Raw genomic sequence first — 17,773 nt, forward strand, 5'->3', positions numbered from 1 at the left:
ATGTCCTTTTCTAGCAATTATTCTTTCCTGATGACACCACCAAAATAAGTGAGTTGAAGTCTCGCCATCTTGGCTTCTAAGGAAGGCTCTGGCTGTCTTTCCTTTCTCAGGTGGAGAGAAATTGAGAAGGCTAAGCCTCAGTATCATAGCCTGGAAAAGATGGGTGTGTGTGTTTCTTAGGCGGAGAATAAATGAGATAACGTATGTTTTATCAGTTATGTGTTATGGTGCCAGACTCTAACCCAAGTTTTTAAAAAAGCAGTAGTGAATAGAACATGATTCCTGCTCTCCTGGGGCTTACTTTGCATTTGGCTTAGTACTGTGGGCACGTAATACATTGCCAATAAATTTACCTGTTGGAAGGAAGGATCAAGGAGTCAAAAAAGGCATGATTACCTCTTTCCTCTGATTACACTCCTGCACCCAGTCTCAATTTCTGTCTCCTGTGAAGAACCACTTTACATTTGTATTTAGGGGGAGGGAAAAGCATAAAGTAATGACAGAGACCAATACGCTTGGCATATAAATTTATTTTTTCAACTTCGTATTTGAGGTTGGAACCTACATTCCCCCTCACACACACACACTAATACCTTAATTCCAAAAAAAAAAAAAAAAAGGGATGTCTGTCTTCCAACCAGACAGAGGAATTCACTGTAGCAGGGGTCAGCAAAATTTCCTATAAATATTATAGGCTTTGTGGGTCTAGGAGCAAAATCAAGGATATTAAGTAGCTACTGGTGGCGCAGAGGTTAAGCACTCAGCTACTAAGCAAGAAGTTCAAAGTTTAAACCCTCCAGTCACTCCTTGGGAGAAAGGTGTGGCGGTCTGCTTCCTGAGAGATCACAGCCTTGGAAACTCCGTGGGGCAGTTCTACCCTCTCCTATAGGGTCGCTAATGAATTGGAACCGATTGGATGGCAACAGGTTATATAACAAAGGAAAAAACAAATTTCCACATGTTTTGTTGACAAAATTCCAAACATAACAAGAATCGAGTACTTCTTTGGTAATACAAGCCTACTTACGGGAAATGTGATGCGTTTCTGAGGGATAACATTTTGCTTAAGTGGAGTTCAAGGTTAGTATTCCCCATTATCAAAGCTGACCGCAAATGTTCATCTGTTAATGCTGCTCTGTAATGAGGCTTTACATATTTCATCTTTCAAAATGTATTGCTCTTTTGATTTTTAAAACTATTTAAAAATCTAAAAAATATTCTTAGCTTTAGGAGCCATACAAACACAGACGGTGGACCATAGTTTGCCGACCCTGGCTCTATAGCTATGAGGCCTCTCTCTTCTCAGCCTCAACTAGATGGTTATTTCCAAAGTAGAATGTGGTCGTTGCCACCATCAGTTCCAGACACTGCCTGGACACTAGTTGCTATTCATTTGTGAGGGTAGGAGGGGAGGGAGGGAGGGAGGGAGGGAAGGGAGGAAGGGAGGAAGGGAGGAAGGAAGGGAGGAAGGAAGGAAGGAAGGAAAGGAGGGAGAAAAGGGAAGGGAGACCGGGAGAGACTGACAGAGAAGGGCTAAATGTTTTATACACATTTTCTCATTTAATCCTAATAACTCTCTAAGATATGTGTTGTCATTGTATTGTATAGATGGGAAACTAAAGCTCAGACAGCTTTAAGTGGTTGGCCCCAAGTCACAGCAGGTTTAGCGGCCCAGACCAGCTTCCCACTCAGGCAAATCTAACTCCCAAGTCCTGCGCCTGCTTCCTCGAGAAACCTGTCAAATCCACAGCCCCCAAAGCCAGTCCTCATCACTTCCCCGTTGTATGTTTGTTTGTTTGTGTTGGAGATTTTCATAGGTAAGCCCATATTGGGCTCCTCCAATATTTTTCTGGAAAACCAGGAGAAAAGGACAATTTCTAGTTCAAGCAGTGTCCTGACACCAGGAAGCGTTGGGAAAGAAAGGGCTCTGTGTTGCCTGCGTTACACCATGGACGTGATCTCATTTTCAGCTCATCGACTCTTATACAGTAAAAAGCCTAATGTGATTTCTTCGTAGCCAGGGTCTGTAAAGAGGCTGACTCCAGGAGGCCCTAAATCCCAAAATGGCTGGCACCTCCAGCTCGGCGATTATCAAGTTGACTGGCATTAATCTTTTTTTTTTTTTTCCTATTTTATTGTTCAGATCCATGTATTTTGATTTGAAATTCAACATATATAAAACAAAACCACTCCTGAAACAAAACCAACATTATTAATGGTGGCAGCAGAGCCTATTGTCTTCATTAAGTGAAGACTTAATGAAGGAACTTGGCACACTATTGCGGTTGCTTGGATAAAATCAAGAATGTGGTGCCCTGGTAAGTAAATATGACATAAAATTAGTCAAATACTCAAGGTAAAAGGACTGACTTGATTTAAACCTAAACCAAAAGTGAATTTTGATACTGCGTTTAAAAAGAACCTCCCAAACCACTGTTAACACTCTCCTTTTTGCTTTCACACAGCAAGTGCTGCGAGTAATAATTTTCTGTGTTCCCACAAATCTTTCCACTGGAGAGCTAGGAATTATGTTCTTTCTCAATGTTGTTGTTGTTGTTAAGTGCCGTCGAGTTGGTTCCGACTCGTAGCGACCCTAAGTACAACAGAACAAAATACTGCCCTGTCATGTGCCATCCTCACAGTGTTGCAGCCACTGTGTCAATCCATCTCATCGAGAGTCTTCCTCTTTTTTGATGACCCTCTTCCAGGTATGATGTCCTTCTTCAGGGACTGATCCCTTCCAATAAAATGTTCAAAGTATGTGAGACAAAGTCTCACCATCCTTGCTTTTAAGGAGCATTCTGGCTGTACTTCTTCCAAGAGTGATTCATTTTTTCTTTTGACAGTCCATGGTATATTTCTCAATATAGATCTTTGCATTAACTCATGCCATTTGCCTGGCCAAGTACCTGCCTCTAGCTGACACTGGAGTGTCTTCATTGCTCTGCTTTGCAAACTTGCTCACTGCCTCAGGTGGTCTCTCTTGTTCCTTGCCCTTCTCTTGCCTTTCCTCTGTGATTCTGTGTTCTGCTCCCTCAGAACTAGAGGGTTTCTCTTGGTTCCTTTCTTTGTCCTTTTCCATGTTTTTCATGTTGTAGGATTTTTAGTGGTCAAGCAACCTATCCTTTGCTCTAAAAACTCGGGCTACTTTCCTTTGTCTCGATTTCTTTCTGAAGATTGAACACTTCCTTCTTGTTTTTCCCTACCTCTATATTTGTCATTGTTCTCATATCTTTCCTTCCTTCCTTTCATATTCTCTTCCTTCGCTTTGAGTTTCTCTTCCTTCTCACCTCCTTTCTCAGTGCATCAGTCATGATCATCTAGTTCTCTACCTCTTTCTTGTTTTCCCAGGATATATTTCTCCTCATCTTTCTCCCTTTTCCCTCCTCTGTCATTTCTTTCTCTTTCTGTATGGTCTCTTCCCCTTGTCCATGCTTCTTCCAGTGGGAATCTCTATGACTGGCCTCTCTGTGCCTACGGCAATCCTTTTCTAATCACGGTCAGCGATGGTCTTTCTTGATGCCTATCTTCCCTTTTCTCATGTCCTCTTGATTTGGAACTTTTTGTGTGGCATTTGGCCCTGTGTCGTCTTTCTTCACTAGATGACCATGAGCAGGTTTGATTCCTGTGGTGCTTGGGGTCATTCTCAGAGGACTCTGTGCCTTTTTCCTTTCTGAAGTTCACTTTATTATTTTCTTCAATTTATCATCCTTGCTGCTGTTAGCATCAAAGACACTGTACCCGGGTTTTCCTCTGCCTTCATACCAGTTTGGAGAATGCACTTCTCATGTGGCATTCTGTTCTCTGCACTTATTTCATCAGAGTCACCTCTTGATTTCTCCTGCTTTATCCCAGACCTGCCGTAATGAAAGCTGTATGTAGGGACTTCCTCTTCACTAGCTGTTGGATTTAATTACCCCGTTGCCTTCGAGCTGATTCTGACTCATAGCAACCCTATAGGACAGAGTAGAACTACCCTATAGGACAGAGTAGAACTACCCTATAGGGTTTCCAAGGAGCAGCTGGTATATTCGAACTGCTGACCTTTTGGTTAGCAGCCAAGCTCTTAACCATTGAGCCACTAGGGCTCTTGTGTTGGATTTAATAGGTTTTATATAAAAAAAATTTTTTTTTTTTTTTTTTATAAAATCCACTGAGACCTTTCTGCTTGGTCACATCCAAATGTGCTTCGAGTACAGCAGTCCTCTTTTCCTTCCTCTTCAGCTCTCTCTTGCAATTTTTTCTTATAAGCAGATGTCACAATGCCTCTTTATCATCAATTTCTCCCTTTTTCATTTCTCATTCTCTCTCAGTTTCTTTTCCATTCTTTTCCTGATCTCAACTGCTTTTAATAAGTTGGGCGTGTACTTGGGCTTTCGGTCTTCTCCCAAAAGCAATTTGGGATTAATTTTTCCTTTTTTTTTCTGCATTTCATCACAATTGCTGTCATATTCATACATGGTAGCATCTTCTGCAAGGGGCTTTTGGATTTCCAATTTGGTCTTTCGTTGCTTGCTTCTCAGGAGCTTCCCTCTGAGGGCTTTCAGTCACAGAGCTCTCATTGTCATCATCAGAATCATTCCCAAACACTGATGGTTTCTGCAAAACAGGGTGCAACTGCTGTGTTTTCTTTGGCAAAATAAGCCCATACTGCCTGCCCAGCATCACCATCTTGCTCCTCTCTCTGAGAAACGTGGCTGATGAAAATGTAATGGCAATGCAGATGCTGACATTGTCATGTAAACTGTTGTGCGGCTTTGGGCAGCCTGGAACCGAGTCTGCATTTGGGTCCTTTGAATTTATATAAATATATTTATAAATTAAAGAGATTGAATTCAAGGAAATGGCCCGGCACAGTGGTTCAGAGTTCGGCTGCTAACCAAAAAGTTAGCAGTTCAAATCCACCAGCCACTCCTTGGAAACCCTATGGGGCAGTTCTACTCTGTACTGTAGGGCCGCTATGAGTTGGAATCAACTTGATGACTATGGGTTTGGTTTGGTTGTGGGGGCTGACAAGTCCCAACTCTGTGGGTCAGGCATCAGGCTGGAGGCTCCTCCTGATTCATGTGGTTGTGGGGGCTGACAAACCCAAAATCAGCAGGTCAGACAGCAGGCCTCTGGCTCAAACAGCTGCAGGAGCTGGTGAATCCCAAAATCTGCAGGTCAGGTGGCAGGCTGTTGGCTCATGTCCCAAGAACTGGAGGTCCGATGACCACGAGTCAGATGCAGGATTCAGAGCAAGAGAGAGCCTTGATAGAACATCTATTTATATACTAAAGGCAGGCCATACCTCCAAAGAAACTCTCCTTTCAACTGATTGCCTATTCATAGCAGATCTCAACATGGAGGTGGTCACATTAAATCAGATCTCATCATGGTGGTGATTACATTATATTACATTATGAAAGAGCATTCAGTCCAATGTCTACCAAACCACCAAGAATCCTAGCCTAGCCAAGTTGACACGTAAAATTAACCATCACAATCACATCTACACCTCTGGGAGCTGACTCCTGCGACCTTCAGTTTTGTTTTGAAGATGACCAGCTCCCTTAAAATCAGGAGGAAGAAAGAAATTATAAAATGACATAATTTTTTAGTGATTTACAAAGAGTAGTCCTAGGACCAGCAGCATCAATATTGCCTAGGAATAAGTAAGAAATGCAAAATCTGGCATTACTCATTTTTAATGGCCAATCTGCGTTCTTTATTTTAAAAAGAAATGGGATGGAGTTCAATTGATCATTGATGTAAAAGAAAACAAGCAGGTTTAGTAAAATCTCATTTAAAGAGAGAGAGAGAGCTAAGAGAGAGGGAAAAGTTAAAAAAAATTTTAAAGAAAGAAAAAACTGAATCACTTTTTGTAGTAGAGCTCAGAATCACAATTTCTGACACCAGATATGTTGAAAAAAACACAAAGTCTGTTTAAAATTAAAAGTAAAGAGTTTTATTGAGGATCAAGAGCAGCCATAGTCATAGAACAGCCATAGCTAGGGAGACATCAAGCAAGGTGCTAAATCCTCCACTGCAAAGCGCTCCCAAAGGGATAGGATTTTTGTTTATTTATTGCACTTCAGATGAAGATTTACAGAACAAACTAGTTTCTCATTAAACAGTACACATATTGTTTTATGACATGGGTTAACCACCCCGCGACATATCAACACTCTCCCTCCTCAACCTTGGGTTCCCTTTTACCAGCTTTCCTGTTCCCTCCTGCCTTCTAATCCTTGCCCCAGGGCTGTTGTGCCTCTTTAGTCTCATTTTGTTTCATGGGCCTGTCTAATCTTTGGCAGAATAGTGAACCTCAGGAATGACTTCATCACTGAACTAAAAGGGTGTCCAGGGGCCACACTCTCAGGGTTTCTCCAGTCTCTGTCAGATCAGTAAGTCTAGTCTTTTTGTGTGAGTTAGGATTTTGTTCTCCAATTTTCTCCAGCTCTGTCCCAGACCTTCTGTTGTGATCCCTATCAGAGCAGTCAGTGGTGACAGCCAGGCACCATCTCATTGAACTGGACTCAGTCTGGTAGAGGCAGTGGAGGATGTGGTCCATGAGGCTAATCTTTCTCTTGATTCTTTAGTTTTCTTCATTTTCCCTTGCTCCTGAAGGGGTGAGACCAGTGGAGAATCTTAGATGGCTGCTCATGGGCTTTTAAGACCCCAGGCGCTACTCACCAAATTAGAATGTAGAACATTTTCTTTATAAACTATGTTATGCCAATTGAGTTAGATGTTCCAGAGACCATGGTCCCCATAGCCCTCCACCCAGCAATTTGGTCCCTCAGGGAGTTTGGATGTGTTTATCGAGCTTCCATAACCTTGTCTTGTACAAGTTGTGCAGGCTTCCCCAGTATTTTGTACTCTCTTACCCTTCACCAAAGTTTCCACTTATCTATTGTCTATTTAGTGTTTTTCCACTCCACCCCACCCCTTCCCTCCCTCATAACCATCGATGATTGTTTTTTTGTGTGTATAAACTTTTCATGAGTTTTTACAATAGTGGTCTCATACAATATTTGTCCTTTTGTGATTGACTTATTTCACTTAGCATAAAGCCCTCCAGATTCATCCATGTAATGAGATGCTTTGCAGATTCATCATCGTTCTTTGTCGTTGGGTAATACTCCATTGTGTGTATGTACCATAGCGTGTTTATCCATTCATTTGTTGATGGGCATCTAGGTTGCTTCCATCTTTTTGCTATTGTGAACAATGCTGCAAAGAACATGGGTGTTCATATGTCTATTCATGTGACAACTCTTACTTCTCTAGGGTATATTCCTAGGAGTGGGATTGCTGGATCATGTGGTATTTCTATTTCTAGCTTTCTAAGGAAGCATCATATTGTTTTCCAAAATGGTTGTATCATTTTGCATCCCCACCAGCAGTCCATAAGAGTTCAGATCTCCCCACAGCCTCTCTAACATTTGTTATTTCCTGTTGTTTTGGTTTGTGCCAGTAATGCCAGGATGAGATGGTATCTCATTGTGGTTTTGATTTGCATTTCTATAATGGCTAGTGATCAAGAGCATTTCCTCATGTGTCTGTTGGCTGCTTTTATGTCTTCTTTGGTGAAGTATCTGTTCATTTCCTTTGCCCATTTAAAAAAAATATATTTTATTATGCTTTGAGGGAAAGTTTACAAGTCAGTCTCTCACACAAAAACTTATATACACCTTGCTACCCACTCCCAATTACTCTCCCCTTGATGAGGCAGCCCACTCCTTCACTCCACTCTCTCTTTTCGTGTCCATTTTGCCAGCTTCTAACCCCCTCTACCCTCTCATCTCCCTTCCAGGCGGGAGATGCCAACATAATCTCAAGAGTCCACCTGATCCAAGAAGCTCGCTCCTCACCAGCGTCCCTTTCCTACCCATTGTCCAGTCCAATCCCTGTCTGAAGAGTTGGCTTTGAGAACGGTTCTTGTCCTGGACCGACAGAAGGTCAGGGGGCCATGACCACTGTGGTCCTTCTAGTCTCAGTCAGACCATTAAGTCTGGTCTTTTTGGGGGCTCTGCATCCCACTGCTTTCCTGCTCCCTCAGGGGTTCTCTGTTGTGTTCCCTGTTAAGGCAGTCATCAGTTGTAGCCAGGCACCATCTAGTTCTTCTGGTCTCAGGCTGATGTAGTCTCTGGTTTATGTGGCCCTTTCTGTCACTTGGGCTCGTAATTACTCCTTTGCCCAGTTTTTAATAGAATCTTTTGTTTTTTTTGTTGTAGAGGTGTTGGATTTTCCTGTAGATTTTAGAGATTAGAACTTTGTCTGATTTGTAATGGCCAAAATTTTTTTTCCAGTCTGTAAGTTCTCTTTTTATTCTTTTGTTGAAGTCTTTTGATGAGCATAAGTGTTAAATTTTTAGAAGATCCCAGCTATTGAGCTTATCTTCTGGAGTTTGTGTGTTGTTAGTTATGGTTTGTATCCTGTTAATGCCATGTATTAGGGCCTCTAGCATCGATATATTTTTTCTTCTATGAACTTTATATTTTGGGGCTTTATATTTAGGTCTTTGATCCATTTTGATTTAGTTTTTGTGTATGGTATGATGTATGGGTCCTGTTTCCTTTTTTTGAAGATAGATGCCCAGTTCTGCCAGCACTATTTGTTAAAAAAGACTGTCTTTTCCCCATTTGATGAACTTTTGGCCCCAAGGATAGGAAGTGCCTTTTATATAGATTGGTTGGCATTTAAAAAAAACAATTATAAGATATGATTAATTTTATAATGATGACAAGCCCTGGTCATAAGAGTTCTATATGTGTTTACTCACAGAAACATATTCCATATAAGAAGGTGTCTTCCTGGGGGTGGTTTTGCACAAATAATCTTAAGTGAAACATGGTCTTACATATGCACTTTCTGAGAACAAAATAATTGTAATGGCAACATGGCTTTATCATGTGCTTTCTGAGAACAAAAACAATCTTAAGCAAAATACATTTTATCATATATTTTTTGGGACATTTTCTCTTTGCTTAAGGATAATCTAAGTGACTCTGGAGCTTGTGCTGGCCTTTCATTTTGCTGATGGGACCTGAGTCTCCAGGCTTGGCCAGAGGGATTCAGACTGCAAGGCCACGCCAGGGAGAGGAAAACAGGGTGCTTAATCAGGAATACATACTTAAAATATTTCAGAAAACCACAGGGATGGAGGATTCCCAAAACTGCACAAGGCTGCCTCAGAAGTGAGCCCTGTGTGTGTCATTTCTATTTGGATTTGATATGTTAAATGTCCCGAATGTTGATGGCACAGAAGCCCACTCAAACATTGCAAAGATTCTTTGGCCCAAGCAAGAGGACTTTCCCCATCCTCCCTCCTTTCACCCTCTCTGCTTGCTCGCCCCTCCCCCCCCACCTCCCTCCACACACCCTCTTCCTGCCCTTTCTTTGGCCATAAGGTCTACTATGAGGAGTACACTGAAATAGAGACTTTTAAATCCTTTCCTAAAAGTGACACCACAATTTGACCTTGTTTGAGAAACAGGTTAAAGTGATTTATGATGTGCGGACCCAGAGTGACTACAGGCAAGAGAAGGGAACTCTGGAAGCAGGAAAGGACATTGACCCTTTCTGGAGGAGACTGGCCATTGGGCAGGAGCCACAAAGATAATGAAGAGCCCTGAGCAGGAGCAAATCTAACCAGGAGAACAGGTATCACAGTGTTTGGTGGGAGGCATGGAGTATTAATTTTGACAGCTGGTATTATAGAAAGTAAAATGACCCTCACCCGTTAATATCCCAGAATTGAATTGCAACAAGTAAGCGGCTACCAGTTGCCTTGAAGGACAGCAACAGGGTGGGGTGGGGGACAAAAAAGGTGGATATAGCCAAGCCTCACGCAAATCATAGGTTCTGGGTTTTCTCTCGAGAACTTCAGCACTTACTACTTTAACAAGGACTCACCACCCTCACCCAAATGAAGCTGTGAAATTCTTTCCCAGAGGTGACACAATTAATTACATTTGCAGTTAACACAATTAAACTGTAGCTGAAGGACTGGCCTGCACTTAATAAATCCCAAATGTTAAGAGGGATAATCAAGTTGATAAGTCACCTGGTCGCACCACCTCAGAAAGTATATAAATGCCCAAGGTCATGGGAAATAAGGAGCAGTTAATGATACCTGTTTAAAATAAGGTGGGGAAATAGGTTATGTCCCTGGGTGATGTAAACAGTTAACACACTTGGCTGTTAAGTTAAAGGTTGGAGGCTCAAGTTCACCCAGAGGTGCCTTGGAAGAAAGTCCTGGCAATCTACTTCCAAAACACCAGCCATTGACAATATTATGGAGCACAGCTCTACTCTGACACACATGGAGTCACAATGAGTCAGAATTGACTCCATGGAAGCTAACAACAATAAGCATATATATATTTCATATAAACCCAACCCATAGTATATGAAATATTAATCCCCCCTCCCAAAGGTGCCCCATAGAGTTGATTTCTTGACTGCTGCTTCCATGGGTGTTGATTGTGGATCCAAGTAAAAGGAAGTCCTTGACAACTTCAATCTTTTCTCTGTTTATTATGATGTTGCTCATTGGTCCAGTTGTGAGGATTTTTGTTTTCTTTATGTTGAGGTGTAATTCCTACTGAAGACTGTGGCCTTTGATCTTCATCAGTATGTACTTCAAGTCCTCTTCACTTTCAGCAAGTAAGGTTGTGTCATCTGCATACCACAGGTTGTTAATAAGCCTTCCTCCAGTCCTGATTCCACATTCTTCATATATTCTAGCTTCTTGGATTATTTGCTCAGCATACAGATTGAATAGGTATGATGAAAGGATACAACCCTGACGCACACCTTTCCTGACTTTGAACCACACAGCATCCCCTTGTTCTGTTTGGACAGGTTCCTCATGAGTGCAATTAAGTGTTCTGGGATTCCCATTCTCCACAATGTTACCCATAATTTGTTATGATCCACACGGTTAAATGCCTTTGCATAGTCAATAAAACACAAGTAAACATCCTTCTGGTATTCTCTGCTTTCAGCCAGGATCCATCTGACATCAGCAATGATATCCCTGGTTCCACGTCCTCTTCTGAATCCAGCCTGAATTTCTGGCAGTTTCCTGTCGATACACTGCAGCAACTGCTATTGAATGATCTTCAGCAAAATTTTGCTTGCATGTGATATTGATGATATTGTTCAATAACGTCCACACTCAGTTGGATCACCTTTCTTGGGAATAGGCATAAATATGGATCTCTTCCAGTCAGTTGGCCAGGAAGCTGTCTCCCAAATTTCTTGGCATAGACCAGTGAGCGCTTCCAGGGCTTTTGTTGAAACATCTCAGTTGGTATTCTGTCAATTCCTGGAGCCTTGTTTTTTGCTAATGACTTCAGTGTACCTTGGACTTCTTCCTTCAGTAGCATCAGTTCCTGATCATATGCTACCTCCTAAATGGTTGAACATCAACCAATTCTTTTTGGTACAGTGACTCTGTGTATTCATTCCATCTTCTTTTGAAGCTTCTTGCATTAATATTTTCCCTGTAGAATCCTTCAATATTGCAACTCAAGCCTTGAATTTTTTCTTCAGTTCTTTCAGCTTGAGAAATGCAGAGTGTGTTCTTCCCTTTTGGTTTTCTATCTCCAGCTCTTTGCATGTGTCATTATAACGTTTTCCTTTGTCTTCTTGAGCCACCCTTTGAAATTTTCTGTTCAGCTATTTTACTTCATCATTTCTTCCTTTAGCTTTAGCTACTCGATATTTAAGAGGAAGTTTCAGAGTCTCTTCTGACATCCATTTGGAATCTTTTCTTTCTTTCCTGTCTTTTTAGTGACCTCTTGCTTTCTTCATGTAGGATGTCCTTGCACAACTCCTCTGACCTTTGGTTGCTAGTGTTCAGTGCATCAAATCTTCCTTAGATAGTTTCTAAATTCAGGTGGGATATACTCATGGTCATACTTTGGCTCTCATGGACTTGTCCTAATTTTCTTCAGCTTCAACTTGAACTTGCATATGAGCAATTGATTGTCTGTTCCACAGTTGGCCCCTGGCCTTGTTCTGACTGATGATATTGAGTTTTCCTGTCATCTCTTTCCACAGATGTAGTCGACTTGATTCCTGTGTATTTCACTGACAAGGTGCACGTGTATAGTTGCCATTTATGTTGGTGAAAAAAAGGTATTTGTAATGAAGAAGCCGTTGGTCTTGCAAAATTCTATCATTCGATCTCTGGCATTGTTTCCATCATCAAGGCCATATTTTCCAATGACTGATCCTTCTTTATTTCCAACTTTTGCATTCCTATCACCAAATCAAAAAAAAAAAACAAAAAAAAACAAACCCATCGCCATCAAAATATCAATGCATCCTGATTGAGTATTTGATCAATTGCAGACTGCAGAAGTTGGTAAAAATCTTCAACTTCTTCATCTTTGGCCTTAGTGGTTGATGTATAAATTTGAATAATAGTTGTATTAACTGGTCTTCCTTGTAGGCATATGGATATTATCCTATCACTGACAGCGTTGTACTTCAGGATAGATCTTGAAATGTTCTTTTTGACAATGAATACAATGCCATTCCTCTTCATGCTGTCATTTCTGGCACAGTAGACTACATGATTGTCTGATTAAAAATGGCCAATACCAATCCATTTCAGCTCACTAATGCTTAGGATATCGATGTTTATGCACTCCATTTCATTTCTGATAATTTCCAATTTTCCTAAATTCATACTTTGTACATTCTACCTTCTGATTATTAATAGATGTTTGTATCTGTTTCTTCTCATTTTGAGTTGTGCCACATCAACGAATGAAGGTCCTGAAAGTTTGATTACATCCACATCATTAGGAATTGGTTGAATGGACACAGGAAATCCAGGGTGGAAAGGAGGAGTGTGCTGTCACCTTATAGGGATAGCACATAACAATGTATGTATAAATTTTTGTATGAGAAGCTAACTTGAGCTGTAAATTTTCACTTAAAGCACAATTAAAAAAAGAAAAGGAGCCCTAGTGTCTCAGTGGTTAAGCACTTGGCTCCTAACCAAAAGGCCAGCAGTTCGAACCCACCAGTTGTGCCTCAGAAGAAAGATGTGACAGTCTGCTTCCATAAAGATTACAGCCTTGGAAACCCTATGGGCCAGTTCTACTCTGTTCTATAGAGTAGCTATGAGTTGAAGGCGACACGACAGCATTGAGTCTGGTTTTTTCATTTTTTTTTTTTAACTTAAAGAAAAATATTAAGAAAATAGAAGCAGAGGTAGTGCCAAGATTTGGAAGATCAAAATACAATAGAACCTGTGAAGCCTCTAGGCTCAGACAGATCACCCAACCACCTGAGGTATGGAAACAAAGTAACAGGAACTAACAGAACAGTTCCCCCCTATATTACATGTTCAGAAAGTAATTTATTTCCATCAGTATAAAATATCGTACGATTAGTTGAGAAATTAAGACTGAGTCTAGAACGTAAGGCATACCTCAAAGTAATTGAACATCCAGCTCTCTCTTTTTTGGGGGGGGGCACTCCACAAAAGCCAATGTTGGATTCCTGATCCAGTCAATCCAGAAGCATGCTTGACCACTCAGAGGATCAAAAATCCCCAAAACCATCTTATTTTCTCTTTTAAGGCAAACCATTAATCCAGAAGGACAATGAGATTGAGATTTGCAGACACAGCAATTTCAAAATGAAACCCACTGACATTTAAAGAAGGCAGCATAAAGGCAACCCATTCAGGAGATGAGAAGTGACAGGTAGCACCTGAAGTAGCAGGCATCTGCTGTATGGCTCTTCTCTGAGAACAGAAGCCTACAGACCTGTTTCTGCTTCACAGGAGAGCATTGAGTGAGGTGCTGTCCCAGCTGGACAAATCCCTTAATCAACTCACCCAACAAGGAGGAAGGGTGGGATCCCGAAATTGGACATACCTGTGTCAGTTCTCCAGGCATCAACAGGTCACAGGGGAACACGCCTTCTCTGTAGAGGTGGGATCCAGCCATGGCTCCAACCTGTACAAGTTGTTTACTTCACTGGGCCTTAAACTCAGCCCTTTGCCACCCCCAGAAGGAGCAGATGGCAGAGAAGACTGAACGCCTGAGTTCTTAGAGCCACAGGGGTGGGACCATTGTGGGGAGACCTGAGTATCCCAGGCCCACAGTCAACACTGCTCATATAAGAATACTCAGTGAAGCTCTCCAGAGGTTAAATGGAACTAAAATCTCTTCCAGGGCATTTAAGGACCATCCCAAATACTCTGACAGGGGAAGGACCCCATATGACACATAAGGAACAAGAGTATCAGGCAGACAAGGGTTAAGGAGGGACCTAGGATGTGTCCTGAAGCAGCTGGGATGATTTGGGTCAAACATGCACCCACAACGGTGGGCAAAGTCAGAGCCAAACTCCTGGGGTAACTCCCTCCAGAGGTCAGCACAGGGTCTGGTGGATCCAGGCGCTGAGGCCAGAGGGAAAAACAAGCAGTAAAAAGCATTGTGAACGTCTCATGATCTTCTGATTCAACCATGAGAGTCTCAAGTGGGAATGTAGAGCATCTGGGCCAGGCCTCACGAGAGTTTCTGGGAGCTAAGGAGGAAGGAGAATGAACAGGGAGAGAATGAAACCCCTTCCACCAAAAATGATCAAACGCATGAATGAATTTCTCACATTCACTGAGCAGCAGACAATTTTTAGAAGCTCAAGAATAGCTTACCAAAAACAAATTTCAAAAAGAATAATTTGGTATATCTGGCCCATAAAGAAGTACCGAAGTGAGGTGTATACTATTGGAAATGCAGTAACTGACAGATACTAAATATTCACACAGGTGTGGCAACCTCAAACCCCAGCTGGCATTTCATCCCAATGAAATTAGAGTTGTAGATTTCTTCCACAGTATTTTTTAGAAAAACTCAGAATATTTGAGATAGGTATTAGATCCTAAAGCACACACACACATATTCACCAATTAATTGTGGATAGGAAAAGGATGAGATTTGAAGAGGCAAACCCCAGATGTTCCTAGAATCTAATCAAATTTAATTATTTTCCAGTCATCTGAGTTCTGTGATACTAAGAGCCATAAGAGGCCTGGAATGGAATTCTGGAATCAGTGTTTATTAGGGCGGGCAGGCAGTACTGAGAGGCAGAGAGGAGACAGGGCTGGACAGGACATAGGGGTGTATAAGGAATCTCTTCCCAGGAGAAAACTAAATCTACCATCACAAGATGATGAATGCTGGACAACTGAGCGATGGAATTGTGATCCCTGTGCTACAGCAGGTACTGAGCCCATACTCCTTCCTGTAAAAATGGACTGAGGATTGACATTCTGCTCAAAGGATGCATTTCGGTCCTGGGCTTTCTCTGAAACTCCCCAAGGCTACTCATCTTCAACACAAACAAGCAATTTAGCAATGCAGGGGAATTGATGCCTCAGGAAACAGGGAATGGAAATGAAGAATGTGACTGATAAATTCCTGCCTCCCAAGGAGGGACAATTCTGAGATCCTCTACATGGTTTCCCTGAGGGTTCCCAGTGGACCGAGCCCCCCTGGTCTCTCTAGTGGTGACCAGCTCAAAGCCACCTGCTCCTAGCTCCTCACTCCAACTCATCTCCCTATCCCCACTCCCTCCTCTGTGCTTCCTGAGCCACTTCCTAATGAAGCACCGCCCTAAGTCTGAGTCTCTGGCTCTGTCCTTTGGGGAATCCAGACTAAGACACAGAATTTTCGTTTTCCGTTTCAAATAAGAAGTTGAGACTATTCAACCAATGGCAACATTCAGAAAAAAGGAAATGAAAATAGGTGCATTTTTTCTTGTTTCCCAATCTAGAGACATTGAAAAGGTATTATAAACTGTGATCATTTAGTTTAATGTTCAAATTAATAGGCATAAATCATTTCAAACACACAACTTATAAATCTCATTGAAGAGGTAGGGGTGTATCCTAAGGTTTTCTGTGCAGGAATCTGTATGTTTAATATAAACTTCCTACAAAGAAAACTCTAAGCCCAGAGTGTTGCCTTGTTGGATTTCCACCAGGTGGGGTTGAAATTCACCAGCCGTATACAAACTTATCTAGAGGATAGAAAAAGACAGAAAATTTCCAAATTAGGGCTCATCTCTAGGAGCAAGAAGACCCACTAAGGCTCCTGGTTGCATGTCAATGACTTCACTGCCAGAGAAAGTAAGACATAAGGAGGCTCCTTTTCCTTTGAGCTGCCAGGGCTGTCCTTGCCTCACACAAGATTGTTGGTCAGGACAGCTGCCAGGAGGGGCAGAACGCCAACCCCACACACTCATAACCAGCAAATTCTTTTTTAAAAATGAATCCTTAACAGTGTCTATTTTCCTATTATGACACCCACTCCCATAGATGTCTGAAGCAGGCTTCCCAGAAAAGCATTCCCAAGCACAAACAAGTAAAGGGAAAGTTCTGGAATGTAGGACCCACAGCAGATTCCTGAAAAATGCTTCTGGTCATGCTTTTCCCTCCTGGATCAGCTCACCCAGCCGGGAGAGAGTGTAGGGGTCAGGTAGTTTCATATTCTGCTTCAAGTCTCCCAGATGGGGGCTCTGGTCTCCCCAGGGGAGAAGATGCTGCTGTTGACCATGATGCGCACTGTCCTCTCTGTGACTGATTCCAAAGGCATCAAGAGAGTAAGTTCAGGGACCACTGACTCCACCCTTTCTACCTTCAGTCCTGAGCTTCTGCTGTGGGAACCTCCAAGCAGTTGCAGCTGACTTCACAGCCTCAGAGCACATCCATCAGGGGGAAAGACATCCAACCCAGGTGGATGACCCTTCATTCAGGATTGAAAACTGACACATTTCTGGAGACAGCACGTCCCTTAAATGCATTCTCTCACAGTAACCATGACTGAGGGGAAAATGACTCACTGGACAAAGAAGGTAGTCACCCAAAGGACATCACCAATTTAAGATACCAAACATTCACCCCATGAAGATCATTTCTGGAAGAATGTTCATAAAATTAAAACATATACAACTCGATATCCTCAAAGATTTAGGGAAGGACATTAGCCAGTGCGATACGGACATGAAGACATAAGTAACAAATTAGGCATAAATAGGTAGGAAGAGGAAAAGCATATATGGGATATAGAATAGAAAAAATGCTCCCGAAGATCAGATGGATTAAATTTCCCACAGGCATCTGGAAAAGACAAAGACCAAGATGTGGAGGATAAACACACAATGCCAACAATGGAAAACTGGAATTGCAAAGGAGAAGGTAGAGAGTTGTTCATGATGAGCATTGCCTCCTACCTGCCTGGGACAAGCATATGTCTACTAGTGCCAAAAATACATCTTCTACTATTCAGTTCTTCCCTTTGGACAAAATTTTAAGAAGCAGCACCTGAAACATCACAGCTACAGCAAATATCCAGCTACAGTACAAATGATATCCAATCCAGGTAGGCGTCACTACAGCTGGGTTGGACAAAAGAAATATTTCTCGAAAGAGTCCTTCTGTCAATATATATTTCAAGCACAATAGCCACAACAAAAACTCTCTAAACAAAGACAATATTCAACTAAAGAGCACCATCCTTTTAAGAAAACTGAGCCTATACTACATAAGAATTAGTAGAAGAAAAATCACAAGATGTAGAATCGATAGCTTCAAAAATGTAGACAAGGATATTAGCCAATGAAGTAGATCTCAACTCTTTTCTCACTGGAAACATTCATGAAGAAAAAGAAAATGGAGTAAAAACTGTGACATAGCCCCTCAAATTCACAACTTACAGACATTGAAAAGATACTATGAACTGCATAGTTAATACCC

At 41.8% G+C, this 17,773-nt stretch overlaps 1 pseudogene; it reads right to left on the minus strand.

The window, feature by feature from the left end:
- Window positions 1-2,598: 2,598 nt before the first annotated feature.
- LOC100657436 (nuclear speckle splicing regulatory protein 1-like) lies at window positions 2,599-4,725 on the minus strand (annotated as a pseudogene).
- Between the last annotated feature and the right edge of the window lie 13,048 nt (window positions 4,726-17,773).

Source organism: Loxodonta africana, chromosome 5 (assembly GCF_030014295.1).
Source record: "Loxodonta africana isolate mLoxAfr1 chromosome 5, mLoxAfr1.hap2, whole genome shotgun sequence".
Classification (NCBI taxonomy): domain Eukaryota; kingdom Metazoa; phylum Chordata; class Mammalia; order Proboscidea; family Elephantidae; genus Loxodonta; species Loxodonta africana.